The sequence below is a fragment of the Arvicanthis niloticus genome, chromosome 6, assembly GCF_011762505.2.
Source record: "Arvicanthis niloticus isolate mArvNil1 chromosome 6, mArvNil1.pat.X, whole genome shotgun sequence".
Lineage (NCBI taxonomy): Eukaryota > Metazoa > Chordata > Mammalia > Rodentia > Muridae > Arvicanthis > Arvicanthis niloticus.
The window spans coordinates 33,230,727-33,241,675 of NC_047663.1; the positions used below are offsets into that span (position 1 = coordinate 33,230,727).

Sequence of the window (10,949 nt, forward strand, 5' to 3'; positions counted from 1 at the left end):
CTATCTCGTCCCTGACCTTGGAGAAGGACAGCAGCCCTCTATAAATTAGCTGCCACTAGTCCTGCGTTAGTAAGGGTGTCTCCCAAACCGCATTCAGCTGTGGCATTTTCAAAGATCATCTGTTCTATCACTGGCATTGCTTGCTCTGGTTCCCCAAAGATTCTGTCATAAAGGAGGGTCCTTTTGTCCTCCGCTCTCTCTCCACCCGCAGGTGAAGGTTCCATAAGCTTAAAGAGCTCTGCAGTAGCCCTTGTTCCTTTTGAGTACTCTTTCCTATGACCAGGCTCTTTAGCCTGCCTCTGTTGTCCAGGCCTTTTTGCCTGTTTCTCCTTTCCAGGCTCCTTAGCCTGATGCCGGCTAACACGCCCTGGTTCTGGTATGCTAGAGTGGCCCTCTTTCTCACAACACAAATAAGTTAAAAACAAATGCAATGCAAGCAAGAGGCTAGCTAGTGGAGCGGCAGCGGTGAGTTTAAATCCACTTGCCACAAACGCTTCCACCCCAGGCATATCTTCCAGAGGTGTACCTCGATCCTGTAGTCTTTTAACCCGCCCCAAACTTGAGGGCCTCCGCATCGCCTTGAAACTCTCGAGTTTCGGCTCCAGTTGTTCCGCACGCCTTGTGTGTCCCCTTTTCACCCGTGGAAGAGAAACACGAGAGGCAGAATTCGGGTATGACCACAGACGAGGCTTTACTTCTTGTAACAGCAGAAGCAGAAAAGGCCCCAAGGCCGGGAAAGGCACTGATATATATACCCTAGAGTGGCGTGTTCACTTTTGATTGGCTGTTCACTCATCACCCCATATTATGCCCGGGGATGGGCAGTGACTTTGGCACACTTTCTGCCTTTTGCACCTGCGCAGTTAGTTATCACTGCTGACCACGGCTTCCTACACATGGTTTTTGAAGATGCTAATTCAGAATACAAAAGGGTGACTAGACCTTTAAAGACAACACCAGCACCAAAAGAGGAATAAATTAGAGATTGTATCTCACTTATACTGCTAAACTGATAGAAATAATATCTAAATGTCTTAAGAAAAATCAAACTGTCAGATGTTTTTGTTTGTTTATTTTGTTTTGTTTTGTTTTGTTTTGTTTCAAGACGGGGATTTTCTGTGTAGGCCTGGATGTCTGCAAACTCACTCTGTAGACCAGGCTGGCCTTGAACTTAGAAATCCACCTGCCTCTGCCTCCCCAGTTCTGGGATTAAAGGTGTGCTCCACCACTCCCTGGCTACTGTCAGATGTTTTAACTGTGGTATGCCTTGGAATTTGAAACAGAGTCATAGGCAAGGCATTCATAGAAACTGTTTTGTTTTTTCCTAGAAATAATTTAGAAGGCCTCAGCCTTCTGCAGTATGCATAAAGGTGTGGCAAAGACCAGCATTAGACTAATGAGTTCAGATTATCAACACCCTAAAGGGCCTCCTGCAGGTGCTGATATCAAATTGAATTCAATCACTGTCTGTCAGAGTCAGAGAAACTCAGCCCCAGAGCAGTTAAAAGACTTAATGCTTATTGTTGCCATTGCTTAGGTCCTGTGCATCAAGCCAGAAGCAGCCACAGGGATGGATGTGTTTCTGGTGATCCGACACAAGGAGACCACCATCTTTGCTGAGGCCAAGGAGTCCAGCCCAGTGTTGGAGCTCAAGCACATAGTTGAGGGCATCCTGAAGAGGCCTCCTGAGGAGCAGCTGCTGTTCAAGGATGACCAGCTCCTTGATGAAATGAAAACTCTAGCTGAATGTGGCTTTACCAGCGAGGTAGCAAAGCCACAGGCCCCAGCCACAGTGGGTCTGGCCTTCAGAACAGAAGATGCCTTTGAAGGCCCTTCTATCTTCCCCTATTGTTGTCCACCACTACATCAAGCACTGAGGAAAGATTCTGCAAACAGTGGTAAGGAACAAGTTGTACAGGGAGGGCTCCAGGCCAACCTCCTAAAGACCCATTTTCCAGTAATATATAAAATAAATAAATAAGTAAATAAATAAATATTTGGATGTCTTTTTAAATTAAAAAAGCTCCAAAACTTCTCTGGTGTCATACTGTATTCTCCCTCTAAGCTGGATATGTCCAGAAGCCACCAGTCACCAGCATGCCAGCCCTGAGCAGGCAGAACAAAGACCTGAACAGGGAGTCTACAGGGGATGTTTCCCTTCAGGATGTGATGTCAGGGCCTGCTACAGGCAGTACTGGAAGGGGATCATGGGGGTCTGGGATGAGTGGTGTGGTTCTGAGTGTCCACTCTGAGTACCTAGGCAATGATGCTGTACCACCTGGGAAGTCAGGGATGGGGTGTCTCTGTTTGCCAGGCAGGAAGGGGGAAGCAGAAGGTGAGAAGAGCAGGGTTGGGTCTGATTGGGAGTCAGTGCCAGTACACACCCAGTACACAGGAGGTATGGGAGAAAAGCCTTTTGTGTGTCCCTCAGGTGTCAGGCCTTCCCCAAGGCGATCTTTAGTGAAGCACCTCTCAGCCATTGCTTGTTCATACTGCTTTTGGAGGGGAGGAGGCAGTGGACTAGGGCACAAACTTTATTGGGGGAAGGGAGTGAGAATACCTAAGAAGGGAAGGTCATTGGCTGAAGGCTAAGGCCATCTGGATATCTCATTAGCATGGAGAAGAACTGGTGCTGTGCTACAGAACTGAGTGTCCTTTGGGGTGCTCTCTGTTGGGTGTCCTGCTTTGTGTTCAGAACAAGCACAGAGACAAGAAGGAAGTGGCTCTGTTCCTGCAGTTCTCAATCTCAGATTCCTAGGGCTTGAGCTCCCTCACTTTTACCAGGTCTTATGCCTGTCTGGTAGGTAGCATGGTCCCACATTCCCTGCACTCTGGATTAAGGTCAGAACAATTTTAGTACATAAAAGGAAGATTTCAAACTCAGGAGAGACTAAAAAACATATTTTGGCAAACTGCTATACATGATCAGAGACCTGAGCAGAAAATACAGACCAATGGAATTGAAATGGAAGGTTTAGTAGGTACAGGAGCAGATCTAACAAGGATGTTTTGACATAGCAGATACATGAAAGGACCTGTGATGAAGGAGTATAAATATGACCCCACAGACAGTGGGAGATGAGCACTGAGCATTGGTTTGGTTTGCTAGCATTCTTCCCTCCTGACAGGCATGTGTTGGTTGGCCTTTCATAGCCTTGTTGAGCTCAACTTGGAGTAACACTGCCATTGAGAGAGAATCTGGCTGGAGAACTGCCCCTATGGTTGTTGTAGCAACTTGACTTTTCTGTGGAAACTGGCATTTGTTCCCTGTGTCTGCCTTCTGAAAGGACTGAACTGTGGCTGCCACTTTGTGTGTGGAATCTGCCTGCCCAGAGGGCTGGTCATATTTCGTGTTTAATGTGGGACTAAAGTGCTGAGAAAGAAGATCAAGCTCACCCCCAAAGAACTATTGCTGAGCAGGTCCACTTCCCCCACATCCTAATATCTTCTCTCCTCCACTGCCTCTGCTGGGTGCTGGGCTAGAGGAGAGATTGAAGCCTCATTAAAAGCCCATTGCAAAAAATGTATGCCTGCAAACCATAATTTAAATAATGCTTCTGGTGAAAATATTTAAAGGTATTATCAAGAACAGTAACAAAATGTCCAGGCTGTCCATAAGCAGGAAAGGAGAGGTGTCAGTCTTCAAAGGCACTGACCACCTTCCCTTTAACATGGTTAACAACCCTGTTGGACATCAGCCTTTGAATTTTCTTCTTAGAATGGATATTTTTGTTGTTGACCATTAAAAACACAAATAAGAGATTTACAATGTTTTAAGTAAATTGAATGGTTACTATAGTTCAAGCTTGTTTTCTAGGTCTCAATAACAGTTTTAGTTATTTGGAGCTCAAATAAAATATTTGAGCAGGTGGAGGTAGTTCAGTGTCTTAGTGCCTTTAATCCCACCAGAGACAGGCAGGTCTCTGCAAATTAGTTGGTTTCTGGAGTCTAGTGTTTCAGTGAGCAAAGTGGTGGTAGTTCACATCTTTAATCCGAGCACTGGAGAGGCAGAGACAGGAACATAGGAATTACAATGGGTTAAATTTTAAAGTTAAAATCCATCTACAGCCAGGCAGTGGTGGCCCAAGACTTTAATCCCAGCACTTGGAAGGCAGAGGCAAAGGGATTTCTGAGTTTGAGGCCAACCTGGTCTACAGAGTGAGTTCCAGGAAAACCAGGGCTATATAGGGAAACTCTGTCTCGAAAAACCAAACCCAAAAACCCAAAAACCAAAAAACAAACAAACAAACAAATAAAACAAACAAACAAAACAACAATTAATTTGGTTCTTGAAGAATACTGATATTTGTCCTAATGCATGTGCAAATATTTCAGGCACAATTGATAATCATTTTCCAAAAGACACCAGTCACAATTTGCCTTTATGCATGTATTTCCTGTAAATTTCCCCATGCAGCCCATAGAGAATGTACTGACTGTATTTACAGATGGCTCCTCTCATGGGAGGCTGCATATATAATTGGATCACATGATTATTCTCTTAAGCCCCCACCCCAACACTCAGCACAAATAATTGAATTACAGACTGTAGCCTCTGTTTTTGAACTATTTTACAATCAAGATTTTAATTTGTGTACTTATAGACATGGTTTGCAACTGCTTGCAAGAGTTTCTTTTTAAGATACTGCTAATTCTTTAACAGGACAAGCAACTAACGATGTAATTAGTCATTCATTGCCTATGCTGCTTTTCTAAGTGGCATGTTCCAAATCAGATTAAAACAAATAATGAAACAGGCTATTGCAGTCAAGCATTTGGGCCTTTCTCTCAACAATTTAATATTACCCATGCTACTGGGATTCCTTATAATCCTCAAGGACAAAATATTGTGGATTGGGCTCATGAAATTTTAATATAATATTTTCATAAAATAAAACAGGTGGGCTGGGCGGTGCTGGCAGACACCTTTAATCCCAGCTCTTGGGAGGCAGAGGCAGGAGGATTTCTGAGTTTGAGGCCAGCCTGGTCTACAGAGTGAGTGCCAGGACAGCCAGGGCTACACAAAGAAACCCTGTCTGGAAAAACCAAAAAAAAAAAAAAAAAAAAAAAAAAAAAAAAAAGGTGGAATTTTCTCTTCAACAAGATGGTCAGGCAGCAGAGGCCAACATGAAGATCTTCATGAAGCCCTTGACAGGCAAGACCATCACTCTGGAAATTGAGCCCAGTGACAGTGTAGGAATTCAGTTAAACTTAAAAATTAACTGCCCCAGGACACATCCCAGGAGGAGCACATTCCTTAGCCAGAAGACCCTTACCAGATTAACATTCAGAGGAGGAAGGGAGAAGCTGATTAACACTTCTCTGCCCACAGGGAAGGGAACCCACCTGCAGGTAAGAAAGGCCCAGAGAAAGGCCACCTCATTCTCCAAAGACCAATCAGTTTAAAAGTCACACTGTTCTGCTAATCATATTGTGCCTAGTGACTGTTTCTCTAGTCTACCTCATAAACTGTATAAAAACTGCTCTTAAGTTCAACTCGGCCCTGTCTCGAAAAACCAAAAAAAAAAAAAAAAAAAAAAAAAAAACAGTTCAACTCAGAGTTCTTCTTGCCTGCATGGGAGAGGACCCCTGTGCACTGGTTATTATTATTATCATTAAACCTCATGTTTTGCAGCCAATCCACAGACTGTGTGTGTTTCTGCATGAGCGTGTCCCTAGTTTGGCTCTTAGAGTCCAACAACAGCATTGAGAATGTCAAGGCCAAGATCTAAGACAAGAAAGGCATCCCACCTGAGCAGCAGAGGCTAATATTTGTAGGCAAAGAGCTGGAGGAGGGCTGCACCCTGTCCAACTACAACATCCAGAAAGAGTTCACTTTGCACCTGACATTGTGTCTGTGAGGTGACATCATTGAACTGTCCCTTCTTCTGCTTGTCCAGAAGTACAACTGAGACAAGATGATCTGCCACAAGTGCTATGCATGTCTGCACGCCTCTGTTCCGTCCCTGCCCCATGCAGTCAACTACCACAAGTGAGGCCATACCACACTTCAATTTTTTCAAATATTACATTGTGGCCATGCCCCAAGAAGAAGGTCAAATAAAGTTGAAGTCATACTCGGGTGGTGTGACCCCAGGGACCAAATAAAGTTCCCTTCCATCAACTGGAGCAGGAAAAAAAAAGAGATATTATATCCCTATACACCACAAAATTATTTAAATCATGCTTTTTTATTTAAAATTTAAAAATTTGAATGCCTAGGAAATCTGCTGAGTGTCTATGGCACCCTACAACTAGCTAGGCATACTTATGCCCAGGTGAAAGGGAAACATCCACTTACTGGCATAGGGCATGGTCCCAATCAGGTATTAATATGAGGAAGAGGGCATGTTTGGGTTCAGTTTTTTGTTTGTTTGTTTTGTTTTCTTCTGCAGGATGGTGATGGAGGATGTTGGCTGCCAGAGCAATTGGTGAGACAATCTAGTGTTGGGACAAAGAATGATGCTGACCATGTGATTGCTGCATGCCCTGACCAACCAATGGTGACAAGGAAGCTGTATTGGACATACGTTCCTGACCGAACCTTTGCTGGCCTATATTCCAGACTTGACAAGCTGCCTTTGTGGCAGCTTATGTGAGAACATAGAGACTGTGGAAACTACCTTCAATAATTACTCAAATATAGAAGTTATGCCAGGCGGTGGTGGCGCATGCCTTTAATCCCAGCACTTGGGAGGCAGAGGCAGGTGGATTTCTGAGTTTGAGTCCAGCCTGGTCTACAGAGTTAGTTCCAGGACAGCCAGGGATACACAGAGAAACCCTGTCTGGAAAAAACAAAAAACAAAAAACAAAAAAAAAAAAAAGAGAGAGAGAGAGAGAGAGAGAGAGAGAGAGAGAGAGAGAGAGAGAGAGAGAGAAGTTATAATGACCCTTCTCTTTCTTTTTATGTGACCAGTTATCCTGACTCAATCATGGACTGGTCTGGAAATCAATGGAATATTTGAAAAAATATAAAATGCAATGGGCTGGTTCTGGACATTTTCAGACCCATATTTGAAACTTCACATGCCAGTGTGATGTTAGCTTGGCAATAGTTAGAATTGGGACAGGATCTGGATTTTGAACAAGTGTTAATACTGTTCCAGAGGACAGGAGTTTGATTCTCTGCACCCAAGTGGTTGTGGCTCAGAACTGTCTGCTCCAGCAAAACACCCTGTCACCTGTGTCTGCTTCAGGAAAACATCCTTTCACCTGTGTGCCCCAGTAGAGTATCATTGGACATAACTGACTTTCCAAACAAATCAGAAGTTTCCATTAAGCAACATTATTCCTGCCCTGCCCCCCCCACACAAAGAAGTGGTTTTAGATTTATGTTATGTGTGTTCAACTGCCAGTATGTGAATGTATTTGCATGCAACATATATATGTGGCACATGTATGTCTGGCATAAGTGTTAAGATACATGCCTAGACTCCTGTGCAATGATTTTGGAAACACTATTTGCTCCTTTGGCAAGGCTAGAACATTAACATGGGGCCTTGAACATACCAGGCACATCACTGACAGACCTGTCCCAGCCTGGCTACTTTATCAAGAAACAGGAAATAGCTACAGGCAAAGTGAATGCTCAGGAACCAAGGATGAAGGGAGGACAAGAGTATGCACCCATATAAGAGATAAGGAGGGCAGATGCCTGGTTTCTGCTGGCTGGAGGTAGAAGTGCCTTGATCTCATGGTATATTTGATGACATTGTGAACCCTGAGATTGTGAACTGAAAAACCCTGTTTCCTGGGCTGGAAAAGACGGCTCAGCAGTTAAGAACACTGACTGCTCTTTCAGAGGTCCTGAGTTCAATTCTTAGCAACCACATGGTGGCTCACACCCATCTGTAATGGGGTCCAATTTACTATTCTAGTATGTATCTGAGGCTCCCTGTAATCCTATAAATAGAAAAAATAAATCTATTAAAAAAAAAAAAAAAACCCTGTTTCTCATTGGGTGGGATCTAACACACACCTTTAATCTGAGAGCTAAAGAAAGTCAGCCCTAGGTCAAGAGGCAGAGGAAGAAACCAGCTGACAGGGAGTGAACAGGAGTGAACAGAAAGGAGGGTCTTTGAGTGGAAGGGTATTTAAGACAGCATGGGAAACCCAAAGGAGCTGTTGCCTTCTGGGAACAGAAGAGTGGAGTAGGAAGATCAGTTGAGTTCTTTCTCTGCCTCTGTGAGCTAGCAGGCTTTCTGGGGTACCCCAGCATCTGGCCCCTGAGTCTTCATTGGTAAAAATCAAACAGCTGGGGTTTTTGGTTTTGAAACAACATTTTGGCTCTCCAACTTGTGGCAAGGCCCCAGGGATTCTGAGAGATCACTCCTGCTGAGGACAACCTGAGAAGCCATCAGATTTGGTAAGTCACCTGGGAAGTCCTCAAGGAGAGACTTATAGGTGGGAAGTGGCATAAAAGAAGGCTTTAGGACCCTGCACAGTGCTACTCGAGATGGCTTGAAAACAGAAGCAGAAAATGAAGAGCTAAATGACTTATCTCCAGTTGGGTCAAAACAGGTCATGGTTATTATCATTATGGTATTTTATACTTTATTCTTAATAGCTAGGATGGCTTTCTGTACCTGCTCAAAAACAGTGAATTGGTAAGATACAAGCCAAAGCAGGAAGATTAGACTTAAAGGAGAATAAGAAAAATACTTGGACACAGACCCAGAAGTTGAGACAAGCATTAGAAAGACCTAGGTAGAACAGTCAGACAGAGACAGGAATTTAGGCAAGAGCCTGCCATGCTGCCAGCCAGCCAGTCACAGGATGAAACTGAAATGGGCTGGTCCAAGGTTATCAGAAAACCAACCTTAGTTTATCCAGTTGCTATATACAAGACATACCAGGAGAGAGTAGGCACCCCCAAGGTTATAAAACAAACAAAATGGAATCCTATGGATTAGGAGGAGATTTAAGGAATAGATTGTTTCCTATGGTCTGCATTCACCCTTTGTGAAGCAGATATTCATGGGCAAGTCACAACAGAATTGTTCTGGTAAGATTGGCACCAGCAATGTTGGAAGCTGGTCCTCAGTTACAATGGGGAATGTGGTAGAAAGAGGAAGGAAGCTAGGGGCCATGGAACAACAGAAATCAGGCTAGAGGCAGTAATATTCCCAAGATTACTTGCTAGGGAAGGTCAAATGCTGAGTTACAAAGGCAGCTTGAATTTGATGATTCATACTTTGATGCTATATCATTTATCATCTTTAAATGCTTGAGGTGAGGTTGAAGAACCAAGAAAGGTCTGAGTCATTTACAAAAACTACACAAGGCCCAAAAGCAGCCTTCCCAGATTTTTTTGTAAAGTTTGACTTCAGCTGTAAACATAATTATAATATATTCAGAAAACTTAAGAATACTAAGTGAATCATTTAAGTCAGCTCTGAATGGAAGCATCATATTCTGAAGTCAGGAGAAATATAAATTGACTCCTTGGCTTTTGAAAATGCTATTTCAGAATGCAAAAGGGTGATTAGACCTTTAAAGGCACCACCAGCACCAAAAGAGTAATGGATTAGAGATTGGATCTCACACTTATAATGCTAATCTGATAGATATAATTTCTAAAAGTCCTTAGAAAAATCAAACTGTCAAGATTTTTTTTTGTTTGTTTCTTTTTTTGTTTTGTTTTGTGTTTTTGAGACAGGGTTTCTCTGTGTAGCCCTGGCTGTCCTGGAACTCACTCTGTAGACCAGGCTGGCCTCAAACTTAGAAATCCACCTGTCTCTGCATCCCAAGTGCTGGGATTAAAGGTGTGCTCCACCACTCCCTGGCTACTGTCAGATGTTTTAACTGTGGTATGCAAGGTCATTTGAAACAGAGTCATAGGCAAGGCATTCATAGAAACTGTTTTGCCGTGCAGTGCTGTAGTGGTTGTGCACGTCTTTAATCCCAGCACTTGGGAGGCAGAGGCAGGCAGATTTCTGAGTTCGAGGCCAGCCTGGTCTACAGAGTGAGTTCCAGGACAGCCAGAGCTACACAGAGAAACCCTGTCTTGAAAAAAGCCAAAAAAAAAGAAAAGAAAAAAAGAAAAAAGAAAAAAGAAAAAAAAGGAAACTGTTTTGTTTTTTCCTAGAAATAATTCAGAAGGGCTCAGCCTTCTCCTGGCAAAGACCAGCATTAGACTAATGAATTCAGATTATCAACACCCTAAAGAGCCTCCTGCAGATGCTGATATCAAATTGAATTCAATCTACTGTCTGTCAGGGTCAGAGAAACTCAGCCCCAGAACAGTTAAAAGACTCAATGCTTATTGTTGCCATTGCTTAGGTCCTGTGCATCAAGCCAGAAGCAGCCACAGGGATGGATGTGTTTCTGGTGATCCGACACAAGAAGACCACCATCTTTGCTGAGGCCAAGGAGTCCAGCCCAGTGTTGGAGCTCAAGCACATAGTTGAGGGCATCCTGAAGAGGCCTCCTGAGGAACAGCTGCTGTTCAAGGATGACCAGCTCCTTGATGAGATGAAAACTCTGGCTGAATGTGGCTTTACCAGCGAGGTAGCAAAGCCAGAGGCCCCAGCCACAGTGGGTCTGGCCTTCAGAACAGAAGATGCCTTTGAAGGCCCCTCTATCTTCCCCTATTCTTATTCTCCCGAAAGTCCAGAGAGATAGAAGGATTCTGCAATCAGTGCTAAGGAACAAGTTGTGCAGTGAGGGGCCCCGGGCCCACCTTCTGCAGACTCATTCTCCACACCCCCCTAAAAAAAAAGATTTGGATGTCTTTTTAAATAAATTTTATTTAAAAACCCAAAAACCTCAGTGCTCTGGTGTCATTTCATTCTGGCTCTCAGCTGGAGGTGTCCAGAAGCCACCAGCATGCCAGCCCTGAGCAGGCAGAACAAAGGCCTGAACAGGGAGTCTACAGGGGATGTTTCCCTTCAGGATGTGATGTCAGGGCTACAGGCAGGACTGGAAGGGGAACATGGGGGTCTGGGATG

The 10,949-nt window shown here is 43.9% G+C and overlaps 2 pseudogenes; both read left to right on the forward strand.

Annotated features, from left to right (window-relative positions):
- Positions 1–5,861, forward strand: part of LOC143442556 (polyubiquitin-B-like) — a 29,697-nt pseudogene extending 23,836 nt beyond the window's left edge.
- A 4,438-nt stretch (positions 5,862–10,299) lies between these two features.
- LOC117712054 (elongin-B pseudogene) lies at positions 10,300–10,623 on the forward strand (annotated as a pseudogene).
- The last annotated feature ends 326 nt before the right edge of the window (positions 10,624–10,949 follow it).